Here is a 20,678-nt window from a genome sequence, read left to right on the forward strand (position 1 = left end):
AATCCACAGCTTCCTCAATTCGACGTCACAAATCTTGAAGATTAGCGGGCATAGGTGGAAGAAACACCCTTTCTTTAATGTACCCCCATAGATCAAAATCACAGGGGGTAAGGTCTGGAGGCCTGGGAGGCCATAGATGATGAGCAAGATCTTGTTGTCCAGCTCTTCCAATCCATCGTCCTGGAATGGTGTCGTTCAGGTAATGCTGGACCTCCAAATGGAAATGAGGTGGGGCACCATCTTCCATGAAAATGAAGTCAACACTTGGTGGCATTCACTGGTACTTTTAGGTGGGCTTTTAAACTTTGAACTTTCCTCTATCCAGTGATGTGCGGAATGTGTTTCTGTCTTATTCTGTTTGTTTGAAATACATTTTTGAAATCTACTCTTTCACTTTGAATAGCCCTGTATATATATATTTAGTATATCTCTCAACACTGATTTTCTGGAACCAGTTTTCTTGGTGAGGTTCACAGTGGCAGCATACCAAACAAAACAGCTCAGACTTTCCTGTCCCCAGCTACAGATTCCAGCTTTTCGTGGGAAAGTCCAGGGCATTCCAAAACAGGCTGAGACCTCTAATTCTGCCAATAGGTCCTGGGTCTGCTGCAGGGTCTGTGCCCAATGGGATGTGACTGGCATAGCTCTAGGGAAAGCTGTCCTGGTGGCATGCCCAAGCCACCTCAACAGGATTCTCTTAACTTGAAGGAGCACCGAATCCACTCTGAGACTCTCACGAATCGCTGAGTTTCCCACCCTATCATGAAGTGTTAGTTCAGCCACTCTGCAAAGAAACCTCACTTCTGCTGGTTGCACTCACAATCTCATTCTTTTGGTTACTACCCATATCTTATGAATATAGTGAGGACAGCGATGTAAATTAACTTTAAAATGAGATTTGTGTTTTTAGACTGAGCTCCCACCTCACCATCATGGACTGGGTCAGCACCTGCAGATCTGCTGCCACCACTCCAATCAACTTATAGATCTCACATTCCCTTTTTCTGTCACTTGTGAACAAGATCTTGAGATACCTGAACTTCTCCACTAAGAGTAGTTGTTCCCTCTAAGGACATAAATTGTGTTCAATTGTACTCCTATATTAAATTCTTTTTATCCTGTTGTTTTTTTTCTTGTTGCTTATTTCTGTCATTCTTCTAAGGAGACAAGAAGGTCACAATTTCATTTTATTTATAATTAGACACATATAAACGAAAGACCTGTGCATATATGGAGCAGTCTACTCTGCTCATGCCACTAGATGGCACGTGAATGCACTTTAAATTTTTTTGCCACTTTCCTACACCTCACTTCTCACTTTGAAAGACTTGTGTGCAGCAAACACTACAACGATGTCGTGCTAATGAGACAGATAAAGAGACACAACGTCGAAACTAAACAAATACCGCGGCTCAACAACGTGCAAGTGAAACACCTCAAAAATGGAGGGTAAGGCTTGAAGTTCTCACTAAAAACATTTTCTATATGGAGGTGTTTCGTCAAGACAAAGATTAACAAGACTCATATTTCAGCGTTATGGCTAAGATATGATATCACCAGTGTCTTCTTACGAATGACAGTGGGGCAGCAAGCACGTCCTCTGCATTGAGTAATTCTCAAGAGTTACCTGACGCCTCTCCAAGTTCACGAATATAGTAAATCTGCTAGGGGGTCTTTGGATTGGTTTTTGTCCCAAAGACCACACGCAGTTGGTATATAAATATAATGAAATTCTGTCTTTCATGTCCCCTCAGTGACAGTTTTTACATTTCAATAAACATGAACGTGGTGTCCTTCATAATTGCAAGCTCTTCAAAATGAGCTTCATAAGCTCCTCTTCTCCTGTATTTCCCCGACTGGCCTTGTCTCTCATGCTAGACCCCACTACTTGCCCTCTAACACTTCTCCGTGTGCTCTTCTCTTCCTGTCCTCATGTTTCATTCATCCATTTGCTTTGGTCTTTTTAGACCTCCCATCAGTGATGTTCCTGCTTTTTCTCTGGACAGCTCTGGAGATATCTGTCACAGTAGCCTGAACCCTGACCCTTGCATCTCAACACAAGCCAAAGGTTTCGGTCTGTCATTAACTCTGTTCTGTCCTCTGCGTCTCAGACACAGAAATGTATACCTGACAGAGGCTTAGTTGTGTAAACCTTGTGCTTCTAAAGTTCTTTTTTAACTTTTCATTTATTAGCATGGAGTTACTTTTGCAGTGTTTTGTTTTTGCAGATGCACTCCTCCGACTCCTATTGGAACATTTCCCTGTCCTCTCCCTGTTCCCTGTCCTCTCATGGCATCTCAGTTGAATCCCTGCCAGGCTGTGAAGTGTTAAGAGACTCCAGTTGGTTTAAAATCCACTTGTACCTGAATGTCCAGACCTTTTATGTCCTTTACAGACTTTCAGTCCCCACCACCTGCTCTAAAGTCTATACAACAGCATGGCATAAAATGGCCAATGTGGTTTCCGTTGTCTTCTCACACTGGTCTGTTATTCTTAAGCCCCATTTCACCTCTTTTGAGCTGCCATTGTGGTGCTGTCTATTCCATGGTGGCTTTCCCATTGATGGCCCATGCAGTTCCTTTCCATTGCAGCTTTCAGAGTCAGGTGTTTCAGGCTGAGGTTTCGATTCTTTTGTGATTCATTTCTTGAATGACATTCTGTCTTCTGCTTTTGTCTTCTTTATTACAATGTTGTCCCCTTGAAGTGCTCTTAAGCTTGACTTTGCTGCCATTTTATATCACGAACAAAAGTAGACAGTCTTGAGAGTCTCTTCATACCCAGAATAAACACCAAGGAGGCCAAAATAATAGAAAAGAGCATCATATTAAATACAGCATCAAAGGTGGGGATGAAGAGATGGAGTAACGATAGATAGATAGATAGATAGATAGATAGATAGATAGATAGATAGATAGATAGATAGATAGATAGATAGATAGATAGATAGATAGATAGATAGATAGATAGATAGATAGATGCCGCTGAAGCTGCTCCTCTGTCTAGAGATGACACTGTTTAGTGGATGCAGTGGATTCTCCATAATTGACAGGAGCCTGCTCAGCACCCGTCGCTCTGCTACGGATGTCAAACTGTCCAGCTCTATTCCTACAATAGAGCCTGCTTTCCTCACCAGTTTGTCCAGGCGTGAGGCGTCCTTCTTCTTAATGCTGCCTCCCCAGCACACCACCTCGTAGAAGAGGGCGCTCACCACAACTGTCTGATAGAACATCTGCAGCATCTAATTGCAGATGTTGAAGGACACCAGCCTTCTAAGGAAGTATAGTTGGCTCTGTCCTTTCTTACACAGAGCATCAGTATTGGCAGTCCAGTCCAATTTATCATCCAGCTGCACTCCCAGGTATTTATAGGTTTGCACACACAGTCACCTCTGATGATCACGGGGTCCATGAGGGGCCTGGTCCTCCTGAAATCCACCACCAGCTCCTTGTTTTTGCTGGTGTTCAGGTGTAGGTAGTTTGAGTCGCACCATTTAACAAAGTCCTTTATGAGGTTCCTATACTCCTCCTCCTGCCCACTCCTGATGTAGCCCACGATAGCAGTGTCGTCAGCGAACCTTTGCACGTGGCAGGACTTCGAGTTGTATTGGAAGTCCGATGTATATAGGCTGAACAGGACTGGAGAAAGTACAGTCCCCTGCAGCACTCCTGTGTTGCTTACCACAATGTCAGACCTGCAGGCTCAGGTTGAAGATGCGCTGTAGAGGACTCTCCAACTCCAGCGCACAGGCCTTCAGCAGTCATGGCGATACTCCATCTGGACCTGCTGCTTTGCTGGCACTAAGTTTCCTCAGCTCTCTGCTCACCTGCGCTGCTGTAATTGTGGGTGGGGATGTCTCTCCTATGCTGGCATCAGCAGAAGGATGGGTGGAGGGTGCAGTACTCTGAGGTGAGAGTGGGTTAGAGTGGTCAAACCTGTTAAAGAAGTTGTTCATTTGGTTTGCTCTCTTCATGTCTCTCTCGATGGTGGCACCCTGCTTTGAGCTGCAGCCAGTGATGATCTTCATCCCATCCCACGCTTCCTTCATGCTGTTATTCTGCAACTTCTGCTCCAGCTTTCTCCTGTACTGCTCCTTCGCCGCTCTGAGCTGGACTCGGAGTTCCTTCTGCACGTGCTTGAGCTCATGCTGATCACTGCCTTTAAAAGCCCTTTTCTTCTGGTTCAAAAGGCCCTTGATGTCACTTGTAATCCATGGCTTGTTGTTAGCATAGCAGCGTACTGTTCTTACTGGAACTACAATGTCCATACAGAAGTTGATGTAGTCAGTAGTGCAGTCAACTACCTCCTCAATGTTCTCACTATGTGATCCCTGCTGAATGAACTGCTGGCCCTTCCTGCATTGCACCCTATCTGCACCCATTGGGTAGGGTTGGGTGGCTCTCTTTCTTCTGCTAGTTGAGTGCTCATGCCAAGTCACCTCTTGACCCCAAGCTATCTGGACCAGAGAAATTAGTTTGAAACCCTGGCTACTTCTAGGCAATCCTAAGAATCATTTCTGGGTTTCAGAAACACTCCCTTCATACATCGGAAGGTCCAAGTCTTTAGAGTCCTGGTGCTTCCTGTCTTGCTATATAGTTGTGAGACATGGACACTATCCAGTGACCTGAGACAAAGACTGGACTCCTTTGGTACTGTGTCTCTCTAGAAAATCCTTGGGTACCATTGGTTTGACTTTGTGTCGAATGAGCGTTTGCTCATGGAGTCCCAAATGAGGCACATTACGTGCATTGTGAAGTAGCGTCAATTACGGCACTACAGCCATGTGGCGCGTTTCCCCATGGGTGATCCGGCTCGTAAGATCCTCATTATTGGGGACCCGAATGGTTGGAACAGGCCAAGGGGTTGCCCATGTAACACCTGGCTGCGGCAGATAGAGGGTCATTTCTCGAGGGTGGGACTGGACCGCGTGTCTGCCTGAGGGGTTGAAAACTGGGATCCCGAGTTGTTTCGTTGTATAGTGGGTGTGGCAACACGCTGTACCAGTGCATGCTCCCCAACTTGACTTGACTTGACTTTCTTCATACCAAGAGCTTCCTCTTGTGGCTGCTGATGTTCTATATCCTTCAGCCCTGCCTCCAATGTAAAAAGTCCGGTGACTCTGTTGCATCTGAATGACAGGACAGTGTCACATGTCCCATCCTGAGATGGTGCACTGTCTGGTGGCCAGGAGTTGCTTCCACCTCTGGTGTTCAAAGTTTGGTGTCACTCTTCTTTTTTGGGTGAAAGTCAGGTGACCCAGGCAACTGTCAGCTTGGCCTCCCCTTTAGTGTATTGGGGGATCTAAGAAGGTTGCATTCAGGTCACTTCTTTTTCACTTTAATTCTGGTGTTCCTGTGGAGTGCTTTGTACTCATACAGAGCAAACTGCCTGTTTCCTTGCCCAAACTTGGACACATGCACTGCCATTGCTGGTGTGTATTGCTTGCTCCCTGTCAGACCCTTAGTGTATAGGACCCTTTCCTTGTCTTCCACTCCCTTGCCTTGGCTTCAGTCCCCATTTGACTGGACCCACCATTATGACTTGTGCACATTATTACATACATCGTCATGTATATCTTGTCATAAAGCAAATGACATCCACTGTGCTGGGGTTATTTATGAATTAACATACTGGTGTATAAACAGACTGATAGATGGACTGGGAGGTGGGCAGTCAGGCAGATGGACGCATAATTGATTAAACTGATTGATTTTGATTAAATGGATTGACTGAATTGATATTTAAATGGCTGATGAATTAACAAATTGACTGATGTGTAGGTGTCTGCCTAAACAGATGAATGAAAAGATATGTTAGTATAGATGAACAGACAGATTCACAGATAGATGGACAGCTAGGCAAATGGATTTGCAAACAAAGCGATGGACGCATGGATGGATGGTTGGATGGATAAATCGATGAATGAATGCATGGATGGGTGTAGAGTTAATTAGATGAATGGACAGAAAATAAATGGATGGATGAATGGATGTATTAAAAAGATGATTGGCAGATAGAGGGCTGAACAAATATATGGATGAATGGATGCATTAACAGACAAATGGATTCATGAGGAGATGGGCAGCTATACAAACAGACGGACAGACGGATAGATGGAAGGAGGAATCAACAGTCAGACAGGAGAACAGATGGAAGACTTGCTATACTGATGGTTTGGTGGACAGGTAGGTAGCTTAATGGATGTCTGAAAAAAAGGATGGATTAACCAATGGATAAATGTATAGTGAGACAGGTAAAGTAATGGATGGGTTAATTGGTGGATCAACAGGTGGCAAGAAGGTTGGATGGATTAATGGACAGAAGGATCGGTGCATGGACAAACAAATCAACAGATATATGAATGGGTGGGTGGATGAATTAGACGGATGGTTTAACAAACTGATGGACAGATTGTTGGCTGTATAGATTACTGATGGATGGAGGGATGTACTAATGAACAGAAGGTTATTTGGGTAGATGAACAGTTAGGCAAATTGATGTACAAACAAAGAGCCTAACATAGTTGTGGGGTAGACAGTGTGGTGTAGTGCTTAAGGCTTTGCACTTCCAACTCTGAGATGGTGGGTTCGTGTCCCACTACTGACACTGTGTGACCATGAGTAGGTCACTTCACCTGGAAAAACAAAAGAAAGATAACCAATTTGTATCTCAAATGGTGTAAGCTGCCTTGGAATAATGTGTGAGCAAAATAATTAATAATAATATTGATAGACTAATGGCTGGATTGACAGTCCAGAGGTGTGGATTAACGGGTATTTGAAGAGAAGGATGGATTAACTAATTTATAGAGAAATCTAACCTAGACACAGTTAAAATATCCGACTACACCACCCAGTTTTACTGAGAGACTGGCAACTCTTGAGATTTACAGTACAGGTAATAGCACACAGGTTTCATAATCAGCCTCAACACAGGAAAAAGGTTTGGGGCAGCCACCAGTATAATTTCCCAGGCTGCAAAAGGTTTTTTTTTTGTTAAATAGCACGGATGTGCATAGATTGGAGTCTAAGACTGAACTGAATTAATATTCCAAACATGGCGGCTTTAAAGGCCATGACAGGAAGTGACATGGCGGAACTGGAAGTGATGTTTCTCTCGCCGCCGGAACCGGAAGTGAAGTTCTTCTGTGCACCGAAACTGGAAAGTGATGTCTTTATGGTTGAATCAGGTAGGTTTTCCAGTTTGTGGTCTGTAGAGACAACAGAAGAGGGTTTAGTGCATCCCACCACCCCCTGGCCTGGCGTGGAATTACTTTCACTTGGTCCATACAGCTCCCTCGTACTTTCACGTTTGTGACACTGTATTACAGCAGACAATATAAAAACACACCAAGAAAATAAAGCAGACTTGAATTTAAACATATCAGGACATATCAAGAAGGACACCTCATGCCTGGACAAACTGGTGAGGAAGGCAGGCTCTATTGTAGACATGGAGCTGGACAGTTTGACATCTGGGGCAGAGCGCTCAGCAGGCTCCTGTCAATTATGGAAAATCCACTGCATCCACTAAACAGTGTCATCTCTAGACAGAGGAGCAGGTTCAGTGACAGACTGCTGCCACCGTCCTGCTCCACTGACAGACTGAGGAGATCGTTCCTCCCCCAAACTATGCGACTCTTCAGTTCCAACCGGGGGGGGGGGGGTAAACGTTAACATTATTCAAAGTTATTGTCTGTTTTTCCCTACATTTTTATTACTCTTTAATTTAATATTGTTTTTTTGTATCAGTATGCTGCTGCTGGAGTATGTGAATTTCCCCTTGGGATTAATAAAGTATCTATCTATCTATCTATCTATCTATCTATCTATCTATCTATCTATCTATCTATCTATCTATCTATCTATCTATCTATCTATCTATCTATCTATCTATCTATCTATCTATCTATCTATCTATCTATCTATCTAGAAGTAAAAACCATTTAAAATATTACCCAGGCCATACTGTAAAAGTCTATTAAAAACATAACAATGGAGGATGCAGCTTTCAATGGTGTAAAGTCCAGTTTGCATGCTGTGTACCAAACGTCCACAGAAACACTGTGTCCCAACAGAAGTTTGGCTGAATTGTCGAATGCCCATCAGCGTCTCTTCCTCGCGGAGTGACTATTCTTTTTTCCACTTTTGGGCTCCTTGTGCTGCTGCAATGATCTAAGCATGCCTTGCTTCTTGTCCATCAGCTTCTCTTGGTCCTTGTGTGTGTCTTCCAATTCTCACTGGACCCACGACTTGTTCGTCTCTCTGGTGGAGCTGTCTCTTCCTCCCTGGAGGTAGGTGTCACTGTCTGTGTTCCTCATGTCTTGCCAGCCACATACTTTCATCTGCCTGCGAGCCCCCGTGGTCTGTGCGATTGCTCTTGACAGCGTTCTCAATGGACCGTCCCTGACTGCCCAGAAATATATACCTACTTCAGTCCCTGCCTAGATTAACATGACAATTTATCAAAAGATGGTACATACCAATTTGCTTTTACTGTAGCGCACTCCTCTCAGGACTACCCAAAAAAGACATCAATGGATTGCAACGAGTGCAGAATGCAGCTGCTAGAATCCTAACTAGGAAAAGAAAATCTGAACACATCTCTCCAGATTTGATGACACTACACTGGTTACCTGTGTCATTCAGAATCGACTTTAAAATACTGCTTATGGTTTACAGAGCCTTAAATAATCTCGCTCCATCTTATATTTCGGAATGTCTTACACCTTACACTCCAAATCGTAACCTTGGATCTTCAAATGAGTGTCTGCTTAGAATTCCAAGAGCTAAACTTAAAAGAAGTGGTGAGGTGGCCTTCTGCTGTTATGCACCTAAAATCTGGAATAGTTTACTGATAGAAATTCACCAGGCTAATACAGTGGAGCACTTTAAAACACTGCTGAAAACACATTACTTTAACATGGCTTTCTCATAGCTTCATCTTAGTTAAATCCTGATGCTCTGTATATTCAATTAATTATCATTATTATTCATGGTGGCTCCAAAATCCATACTAACTCCTACTTTCTCTTCTGTTCTTTTTCCGGTTTTCTGTGGTGGTGATCTGTGCTACCACCACCTGATCAAAGCACCGTGATGTCCTTACATTGATGGATTAAAGGCCAGAAATCCACATGACCATCACCATCAAGTTCTTCCATGAGAACCCTGAATACAATGAGGACTGATTGAGGTCATTTACGTTAGGTAGAATGCCTAGAGGAGGCTGGGCGGTCTTGTGGCCTCGGAACCCCTGCAGATTTTATTTTTTTCTCCGGCCGTCTGGAGTTTTTTTGTTTTTTCTGTCCTCCCTGGACATCAGACCTTACTTTTATTTTATGCTAATTAGTGTTCCCTAATTTTAATTATTTATTTTGGCTTTTTTCTCTCTCTTCATCATGTAAAGCAGGGGTAGGCAACGTCGGTCCTGGAGTGCCACAGTATGTGCAGGTTTTTGTTCCAACCCAGTTCCTTAACGAGAACTCAATTATTGCTGATGAAGCACATATTGCTTAAGTGACATTTTGATGCTTCATTTTAGTGGTCTCGCTTGTTAAGGTTCTCCAACCTTAATTGCTTATTTCAATCTTAAACTGCTGCATTCAGTGTTTTAATTGCTCCTTATTAGCAATAAGATGTAAAAGACAAAGCAGCCAGCAGTTCTCCAGCTAGCTTTTTTCCAATTACATCTGTGTGTGTTCATCATGCACGGTTTGATTTAATAAAACACTTAATAGAAAAATGTGACAGACTGAAAATGATCTGTTTTAGGCTTCAAATCATTTGGATGATATCCTTGGAAAGGAAAAAAATCTACGATATAAAAGCCTTACATTGCACAGACTAACAAGCCATAAAATTAAATAAGGTCAGAGATTGGCAATGATTGATTTCTAATTAAGCAATTGGGTTGAATGAAAACCTGTAGCCACTGCGGCTCACCAGGACCGACATTGCCTACCCCTGTTTTACATCTTATTGCTAATAAGGAGCAATTAAAACACTGAATGCAGCAGTTTAAGATTGAAATAAGCAATTAAGGTTGGAGAACCTTAACAAGCGAGACCACTAAAATGAAGCATTAAAATGTCACTTAAGCAATATGTGCTTCATCAGCAATAATTGAGTTCTCGTTAAGGAACTGGGTTGGAACAAAAACCTGCACATACTGTGGCACTCCAGGACCGACGTTGCCTACCCCTGATGTAAAGCACTTTGAGCTACATTGTTTGTATGAAAATGTGCTATAGAAATAAAGGTTGTTGTTGCTGATCAGCAGTAGTGTAAAAATATTTTCATTATTTGAAATTGTTTGATCAAAGCACCATGATATCCCTACATTGATGGATTAAAGGCCAGAAGTCCGCATGACTGTCATCATCAAGTTCTTCCATTATAACCCTGAATACCATTTAGACTGATTGAGATCATTGATGTTAGGTAGAATACCTAGAGGGGGCTGGGTGGTCTCATGGCCTCAAAACCCCTGCAGATTTTATTTTTTTTTCTCCGGCCGTCTGGAGTTTTTTTGTTTTTTTTTTCCTTCCCGGCCATCGGACCTTACTTTTATTCTATGTTAATTAGTAGTCCCTTATTTTAATTCTTATTTATTTAGTCTTTTTTCTCTTTCTTCATCACGTAAAGCACTTTGAGCTGCATCATTTGTATGAAATTGTGCTATATAAATAAATGTTGTTGTTGTTGAACAACAGAATCAAAACAGGTAAATATCTACAGTATGTTCTGCAGACAGCCAGCAACAATAACCTGTAACGCAATTACTCAGGAAATTTGCCTTTCCACCTATCACCCCGGTCCCAACAATGGGCTCCTATTGCCCCTTCATCTATTGGCCTTTACATGTTTCTTTGTCTAAGAGAAAAAAAGAAAACCACCCAGTGTGCAAAAATGTTCCCCTTCCCCTTCGACACCAGAATGTTCCCCTCTGACACCCTGGACACTGTAGCTTTTTCTTCTGACAGTTAACACCAGACTATGGATTTTGCCATTCCTCATCATTCACGGACCTTCTTGCCCTCGAGTTGGTCAGCCCCGCCAGCACAGCTTCTGTAACAGACAGTCCAGCTCAGGATCTTCAGGTTTGTTACACACACACTTGCACTTCCTAATTTTTCTCCTTTTTGCAGTTCTTAGTGACTGACATCAGCTTCTGAAATATTCAAATGGAAAACTGCAGTGTGCATAACAAAACAATTAATGGAAATATGGATTCTTAATGTTGGTCATTTGAATATTTTTTTTGGTTTCACATTACAGCTTCCCAAAATTATTGCTCAGACTAAAATGAGGACTTGTTGTTGTCGTTGTTTCAGCTTTTTTTTTTGCATGTTTCTGAGTGTTTCCCAATAAATGGCAAACAGCACACTCAAGGGAAGAGGTGCCTAAAGTGCAGCTTGATCTGCTCCCTTAAAGGTAGCAACACGGCTATTTGAAAAGCAAAGAAAGAAGACCAACGGCAGGAACGCACAGGGCACAAGACATTATTACCCTGCATCTTGAATTGACCTGCTGCTATGGATCAGAGGTTAGGAGAACATGCTGATACAGAGCATTGCTGTGCCCACCTCATGACAAACCAACTCAGGATCCCAGGTTAGGGTCTGAGTGCAGCCATGCGACGGGTGACACCTCAGCACCACTAGTTCAGATAGAATGGAACCAATGTGAAGTTTTTTATGGTGGCTGGAGTGCCAATTCTGCCACCCACCCCCAAGTTTTCCCTGTCAGTTGGAGGGCCTGCTTGTAGAGCTGGGTGCAGGTTAATGTCATACCCAGGCTAAGGAGGGCCGCTCTAAATTTGAAAAAGCCACCAAGGAATCTTACGTGTGCTCCTTCCACTTTGGGGCAAAGAAGACAGCAGTATGAAGCTCCTGTTTCACAGAAGGGCAGAGTCCTGGAGTGTCAAAACAAGTCCGTATGCAGAAAAATGTTGGTTGGTTTTGCTTTGACCATCAAACACCCAGCCACACGGTAGTCAGTGCTGCTCGAGTTTAGGTTGAGCAGTGGATGTCATCAGCCTGCTCTCTTCGTGTTATGGTGGCTTGATCTTTTTTTCATTTCAACTCTGTTGGATCCTAAACTTGAGCTGCTGTCATATTAATTTCATCTGTGTGTAACCCATCCTGAGCAGCAGATGGTGGCAAGGCTGTCACTTTACCTAGCAACTTATTATTAAAACCCCTATGGCTGTATTGTATCAGATGATGATGGTGCCAGAGGATATCATAATGGCCTGATGCCAATCGAGGTAGAACTGGCACCAGCACCCCCATTGTTGGACTGAAAGGAGCATGAACTTGCATGTCTTGTTAGTCATTAACGAAAAAGGGACAGACGTTATTAGTTAGCCAAATCAACAGAGAGGTCTGAACATATAAAGGAAAATTACGGAATGGTCCCACTAGAATTCACATGCCAAAAATGCCAATGTCTCTTCTGCTCCCAAGAGACCCTGCTCCTGTCTCACCAGCCTGGCCTCACTTTCCTCTTCCACCTTCACATACAGTCCCCTGGGGTCTGAAGTACAGTGCGCTCTTAAAAATAAAGGCACCATAGGGAACCATTTTTAGGATCCCAAAAGAATCATCAGCATGAAGGTTCCAAAAAGAACCTTTACTTATTTAGAACCATAACAGGTTCCATAAATATTGTGAAATAGAGTAACACAGGCTGAGTTCAAGTTTTATTCATCTTCTGTTTCCAGCTAGCCCACTAGACATCAAAGATTTCTGTTTTGGGACTTTTTCTAATCTCAAGGAACCAACTTAATATGCAAGGAACCCTTCCTAGAATGAAATGGTACTTGGTCAAGCAAAGCCTCCATGAAAAGCCACACAACCCAGTAAAATGACATTAAAGAACCAGTATTTCAAATTGAGAGCCCCTTACATGCCAACTTTGTGAGCTGATGGAGTCTCTACATGACCCACACTCTAAAATGGATGGATTTTAGCAGAAGCCAGTCTTCCAAGTGCTTCCAAACAGGTACGGGCTACTCCCATTTAGAAAATATTTTGGCACTGGTGACACGTCTAAGAATTATTTCTGACTTGTGCCCCAGCGCCGCTTGATCAGGCTAATGTTGTTATGCAAAATTAGGATGGTAACAGTGAAACGTTTCATTTAGGAAATGAAAAACAGGAGATCTCGGTCTGGAACAAGGAAGGTGAATCCCTACGTCAGGACATCAAAAGCAGGGACGCCTTGTAGCCATTTCTGCGTGGATGCCTAACAGTTACGCCATCATGCTTTAGTCTATACTGTCATTTGATCTTCACTCTTTTTGCGTGTCTCTATCCTGTAGCGTAATGGCTGCTTGGTAACTTTTCAAGTCACTTCAGAAGTTAATCCCTTTCTTTACTGATCGGTCAAGTTTAAGCAAATACGGAATGATACAAAAGAGAGCGAGAGAGAGAGAGAGAGAGAGAGAAGCTCGCTTCTGCGCTCCTGCTGCCCTGCTATTAGGAGACATTCAGCAGCAGGGATAGGCACAGCCTGCAATTGGCTGACTTCGGTAAACACTGGTCGCCGCATCTCAATATAAAGTGCCGTAGGTACAGCAGGATTCACTCTCAATCACTTCTCACAGCAAAGTGAGAACTGCGTGTTTAAGCTGCACCGCTGTACTTGCGGCTCGTTGTCTCACACCTGCTGCACGAGTCTCGCTTTCTAAACTGCCATCTGTTCCTGGATCAAGAAGCCACTGACACACCTGCATACCCCAGCTACAAGTAGCACCCACCTTACCCTTTCTCCTTCCCCCAGGTAAGTGCCTTTGCGAGTTCTCAAAATAAGTACAATCGACACTTGGCGGAGCGCGACTTGAATTTACAACGTACTTTGAGGAGCTTCTTGAAGTAATCCGCGGGGTCGCTGAGCACTTCGTAAAAACTGTTCAGGAGATTGCACAATAATATCTATCTATCTATCTATCTATCTATCTATCTATCTATCTATCTATCTATCTATCTATTCAGTTATGCCACATCAACTTAACGTGCAGCCAGTATTTTCAGTTTGACTCAAAAACGAAAGGAAAGAAACGAAAAACGGTAGTACGCACAACGTTTTCTTACGGCTCTGACTTTTATGCAGTCGCTGGATGTGAAATATGATTTTTTCCCCCCCATAAGATGACTTCATGTGTGTCCTGATACTTTCCGGCTTATCCTTTTGCTCCGTGGATAGGCGCCAAGTCTCCGCGAACTTGGGCAATGCATGCAAGACAAGTAAAGACGCGTTCGGAAAGTCGGATCGATGCAAAGATACAATTTACAGGGACTAGCCCAGAATGTTTCACAGTGCTTCCTTGTAAATTAAACAAAAGCAAAGTTGATCGGTAAGGTTTTGTCATTCAGTTTTATGAAACAACCTTTGATATATTGTACATCTTTCAACGGCAGCTGGGAGAGCTGATAAAAAGGACGATAGACGTCATCTCTTAGCGATTATTTTTGCTCGATTGCACCAGGTGCTTTGCTCACACTTATACAAAAACAATCATGTCATTATGTTTCCTGGCGATTTCTTTCGCAATTGTCTGTTTTATACCTTGCTTTTACGAACGAACCGATTTCTTTTTCAATTTCAATGTAGCGGCGTAGTGGGAAAAAAACTGTCGCGTCTGAATGCCTTGACAAGCTGCTCTAAACTCTGCGGTACCTTTTGTGTAGAGCTATTATTATTATTATTATTATTATTATTATTATTATTATTATTATTATTATTATTATTATTGTCATCCATCTTATAGACCCACTTTATCATAGCAGGATCGCTGGGAAGCTGGAGCCTATCTTAGTAAGCATAGGGCTCAAGGCAGGAACAATCCATGAATGGAGGACAGCCCAGCACAGTGTGAACGTACATACGTCAGGCCAATTTAACATCGCCATTCCAGCTGACCTGGATGTCTTTGAACTGTATGGGGGGAAACATATGGGGGTGATTATTATTATTATTATTATTATTATTATTATTACTTCAACTAATGCCATGCTTTCAGATTGACTGGCAAATTGGCCCGGTGGGCTGGAGTCTCCTTTCTTTCCATATACAGTAGTGCCTCGTCAAACGTGTTGTGCTCCGAACTTGGATTTACGTTTTTGTAGAGTTCTGCTTATTTTAAAATACGTTTTTCTTTCTGTTGACCTCAATTAGGGGTTATTTATTTTTGGCTTTTTCCAGATTTTATCTTTCATTGTGGTGCGGAAAACAATTTCTAACAGACTGTAAGCGGAACGGGTTTCGTTGCGCAACTGAAATGGCCACTTGTTTGTGTTAAGTCAAAAGTCGGTTAACTTGTGAATATTGAAATTACCCCTCATCAGTTCCCCTTCATTTTCCCAAACTCAATGACAATAGCAACGCGCCTTTATAAACAAGGAACTGCACAATGAGTTTGACCTGGGCGGGTAATTGTTTTATGTAGTTGTTTTACTTGCAAAATAGTCGGAGACATATAAGAATGCGCGCGCGCGTGTGTTTATATATGCTTTATTGTGTCGTTTTCCATTGCGAATGTTAAGTACTTTTGTCGAGTCTTTAGCTAATTCGCACTGATGCGTGACTGTTCTGCTTTATCTCCGTATTTCTTTAGGCTACATCGTGTGTTTCACTTGGATATCCAAGAAGAAGAAAATGTTAACAACTTTTGTGTTTTAAATGGCTTGCAACCGAATCGATTATTATTATTGCTATTATTAGGTTGATGCCTTTATCCAAGGCGACTTACGGCATTTGAGGTACATTTGTTCACTTTTTTCCAGATGGCGCACAAGCAGGTGAAGTGACTTGCTCATGGTCACACAGCGTCAACTGCAGGATTTGAACCGTTTCCAGTTTCGGAACTACATGGCGATCTTCTAGTTTTCAGATTGCAAAATTTTTATATTTTTGAAAAGAACCAGTTAACATAAAAGCGAATGCCAACTACCTGAAATGACAACACTTTCAACGTTTAAAAAAATTCGCAAAAGGCATTGAATTTTGTCTCGGTTTTATTTTGTTGCATATTCAGTACACGCAACATACGGTGAATTTCCCGCTGAGGTTTCAGCCGCGCTGTGATGTTGGTTTAAACTTTGGCGTCTTTCCACCCCGTACGGTGTAAAACAGACTCTCATGAAATAATAAACAGATGGGGTGTCCTTCATGCTGTTGGGATACATTGGCAGATGAGTAAGTGGGTGCATGGAGAGGCTCCCCGTATTGAGCTCCCGCGTCGTTAACTGTGCGGGATCTTAGCCGGCTATAAACTCTGCGCGACCGACTCGCTAACTGATACATTGTTTTGGCTCACAGATTAGTGTGACGTAGTGGTTAAGATTTTGGACTTCAAGCCTTGAGATTGTGAGTTTAAATCCCACTACTGAGACTGCGTGACCATGAGCAAGTCGATTGTGCTCGAATTGGATAAACGGAAGAAACGCATCTCAAATGTTTTAAGTCTCCAAGAATAAAAGGTGCCAGCCAAATGCCAAGCAATAACAGTATGTGTGTATCTTGGGTGGCACAGCGCTGTTCATCCACGGACCCAGAGGCTTGGGTTTAACATTCTCCTCGTGTCTGCGTGGGTTTTCTCTCGGCACTCGGTTTTCCTCCCACGGACCACAGTCTCGATGCTATCACAGGTCTATATGTTGTGTGTGTTTACTGAGTGATATCTTTCGTCCTTTTCGGGGTTGCTTACTGCACGGCGCCCAGTGCTCCCGAGGTAAGCTTTTCTCCCCGCCATACTGTCCTGAAAAACGTTTTGGGCTGAAAGCGCCGCACTTAGATGTGCTTCAACTTTATGTGGGATGTGCTGCACTGCTCGATCCCGAGCATTACGTAAGTGATCCTTCTCCAAGTGTAAAATATCAATAAAGAGCCGTAACGCACCCCCGGCACTAAAGTCGTCTTCTAAATGTAAAAAACTAAAGATAAGCGGACACCGTCCACTTCTGCGGCGTCCAACCGTACACGAGCGCCGCAGACATTGAAACGCGGCTGTCATCCGCTGCCAGCCTCCCCCTGGCGTTAATAGCGGCTGTTTATTCCTCAAATTATTCGTCGCCCTGCCACAAGCTACCCTTCAACAAACTGATGTGCGTTGCATATTTATGATGAAAGAAGCGCCTGCAATCCGCATTAATTCAAAATAGAACGTAGTCTTGGATTAGGAGAGTAATTAAAATACAGACATTAAGGCGAATAATGAGGGAGAAAGAAGAATAATTTTCATTCCACGGACGTGCGTGTCATATTCATATTTCCGCAGGGTTTCAAAGCGCCTGAGTCCGGGGTGATGATTTGCAGCTCAATGGAGTCATTTTAATAATAAGTGCGTAGTTGCACACTGGTTTTAACCCCATAACCCCTGGGATTCCCTTCATTCAAGTTACTTTGTTTTGTGACACCGTATAACCATTTAAATTAGACAATTGTCTTCCATATAATTAGCTAATTGATCCCCCCCACTCAACTTCCCTTCCCCTTTTTCTTCACCGTTTTTATCCAAATGAATTCGAATGTCTGCTCGGTTTCAATTGCAGCTGTCATGGTGTCTCCCTGAATGTAAAGGCTGCTTGGACGATTGAAGGCGACCGTTCAGCTCGATCCCGCGTGCGCGAGCACGAGCGTACGCACATACGGGCACTTGTGCTATGCACTATATAAAAAAAACTCCAACCAGAGAACACAATACAAATCCACAAACGTACAGCATATGGCAACAATTACTGTATGACACCAATACTCTGTCACAAAAAATGATATCATAAACACACTGTCTCTTTTGCTTTTCTGTTGAGGTTTGGAATCATTTTTAACTCATAGGAATACTCACACCTGAGAGACAGGAGTGGTGCGAATATTAAATGCATTCAAGTGAGGCGTCACTCTTGCATGCAGTATGCTGCACTCTTAAAAACAAACGCACCAAAGTGCTTCTTCAGAGCCATGTAAAATACCCCCCACCCCCCTCAAAGAAATCCCTGTGAAATTTCAAGAAAGAACCTTAATTAATTTTCAGGTGAACATGTTTCATAAATAACCAGAGTATAATAGATTTGTGAAACTACAATGGGTTCATGTTTTTATCCACCAATACTTGGATGGGAGACCATCGATGGAAAAGCTTGAGTTGCTGCTGGAAGAAGTGTTGGTGAGACCAGTAGGGGGCACTCACCCTGTGGTCTGAATGCGGATCCCAATGTTGCAGTGCTGAGACGGGGGACCCTGTGCCATAAATATGGCGTCGTCCTTCTGATAAGACATAACACCGAGGTCCTGACTCTATGTGTTCATTAAATATCCCTGGGCATCTTTCGAAAAGATGGAAGTTTATCACGATGTCCTGGCTACACTGCCCATCACAGCTTTGTCCATTCATCTCCTGTCTCTAAATGGCTATCTCAGTGTCTTCTTAACAGCATCATAGGCCCACAGGCGAACTAAAGTGCAGGGGCCCCTGTTTTGATAGCAAAAACAGAAACATGGTGGGCCCCTATACTCCTGGAGCCCCCAGCCAGTGCCCATTGTGTCCGTACGTTAAGACAGCCCTGGCTATCTCTCTCACCCCTTCACCACCTAATAGCTAATGTGTGGTGAGAGTTCTGGTGCAATAATGGCTGCTGTCATATCCTCCAGGTGGGTGCTACATATTGGTTGCGGTTGAAGTGATACCCCTCTGTCTATGCAATGCCCTTTGAGCATAAGCACTATATAAATGTAATTATTATTATTATCACTGTTATTTTTTTTTAAAGGACTCCTCTTGCATGTAATAACTCAGACTAAGTGCATGTTATCTTAATCTGTTGTATTCTGCTAAGTAATCTACCATATATTAAAGATTTCTGTTTTGTTCGCATATTAGGACACCTTTCAATGCCAAAGAGCCAACTTGACATGCAAAGAACCCGTCTCAGAATTAAATGGCTCTTTGTCAAGAAATGGTGGAACCACACAAGCCCGTGAAGTGCCATTAAAGAACCAGCACTTTTAAGTATGTGGGTGGGCTTGTGGGTTTGTGAAAATAATGGGTGGAAAAGCAGATGAACCTTCCTTTTCTACAGTAGGTGACTGACCCTCAAAGTCTGGCATGGGCTGGCACACTTGAGCACACAGTGGCACTCATTCTGGGCCAGTTCAGAATGGCTAACCTAAAATTCAAATACGGGTAATGCATCTGATTTCCTTGATCTGTTGTATCCTGCTAGTAGTCTACTATCCTCCACCTCCATAGAAGAATAAGTGTCTGTCCAGTTGCTATGTCTCTGTCATTCCTACAGACGGGGCATTTGAAACATCTTTCATCATAAAATGAATTGCATTTTTCATTCCAACAGATGGCACATCACAATCAATTTTCATAATAAAAAGCATTGCATTTATCATTCCAAGAGATGATGCATCACATTTTTCATAATAAAATGCATCGCATTTGTCATTCCAACTGATGGCGCATCCCAAACATTTTTCATCATAAAATTCATTGCATTTTTCATTCCAACTGATGGTGCATCCCAAACATTTTTCATTATAAATTAATTGTATTTGTCATTCCAAGAGATGATGCATCACATTTTTCATAATGAAATGCATTGCATTTGTCATTCCAACTGATGGTGCATCACAAACATTTTTCATCATAAAATTCATTGCATTTTTCATTCCAACTGATGGTGCATCCCAAACATTTTTCATTATAAATTAATTGTATTTGTCATTCCAAGAGATGATGCATCACATTTTTCATAATAAAATGCATTGCATTTGTCATTCCAACTGATGGCGCATCACAAACATTTTTCATCATAAAATTCATTGCATTTTTCACTCCAACAGATGACGCATCATAAAAATGTTTTGCTGTAAAATGCATTGCATTTGTCATTTCAACTGATGGTGCATCACAAACATTTTTCATATTAAAATTCATTGCATTGCACATTCCAACTGATGGTGCACCACAAACATTTTTTGTCATAAAATGCATTGCATTTGTCATTCCAACAGCTGGTGCATCCCAAACATTTTTCATAATAAAATGCATTGCATTTGTCATTCCAACATGGTGCATCACAAACATTAACACAGCTTTTACAAATTCCATGCTAAATGGCAAGTAATAGAGACATATATATTACATGATGCACTGCAAACGTTAACATAGAGGTCTATGTGGATTTCTTAGATTTCAACCAGTCTTAGATGAGTACTAGAGCTAGTACAATAAAGATGTCTGTTTTATCCACATATTGGGAACCTTTTTCCAGCCTAAAGAACTAACTTCATATTCAAAGAACCCAACCTAAAAATCACATACTTCTTGATCAAGCAGTGGTGGAATCACACAACCTAGTGAAGTGTCATTATTTTTAAGAGTGTTCTTTAAATATTTATGCAGATGTCTATTAGAAATTCATTTTGCTTGCACATTTTTTTTAATTAAAAAAAATTCTTTTGCTTCATCTTTCCAATTTGAATGTTCATCTATTACCTGGCGGACTGTGCTAAACCCCCATAGTGTCCATGTGCTGCGCAGTGCATGTGGGTGTAGCTGCTGCTACAAGTCCTTTAGAGAAGGCTGCCAGATAAACGGCCATCTATTTACTCACCTGCTTTTTCTTCTCGGCTTGAGCGTACAAGTCAAACACTGGCAGATTCCGAGCT

The 20,678-nt window shown here is 42.4% G+C and overlaps 1 protein-coding gene across 1 annotated transcript in view; it reads left to right on the forward strand.

The window, feature by feature from the left end:
• The first annotated feature begins 13,529 nt into the window (after positions 1-13,529).
• The window catches only part of LOC114662749 (C2 calcium-dependent domain-containing protein 4C), a 66,030-nt gene continuing 58,881 nt past the window's right edge, over positions 13,530-20,678 (forward strand). The window contains exon 1 of the mRNA XM_028816399.2: positions 13,530-13,784. The gene's annotated coding sequence lies outside the window, so the exon portion shown is untranslated. The remainder of the gene's footprint in view (positions 13,785-20,678) is intronic.

This window comes from Erpetoichthys calabaricus, chromosome 12 (assembly GCF_900747795.2).
Source record: "Erpetoichthys calabaricus chromosome 12, fErpCal1.3, whole genome shotgun sequence".
Classification (NCBI taxonomy): Eukaryota; Metazoa; Chordata; class Cladistia; order Polypteriformes; family Polypteridae; genus Erpetoichthys; species Erpetoichthys calabaricus.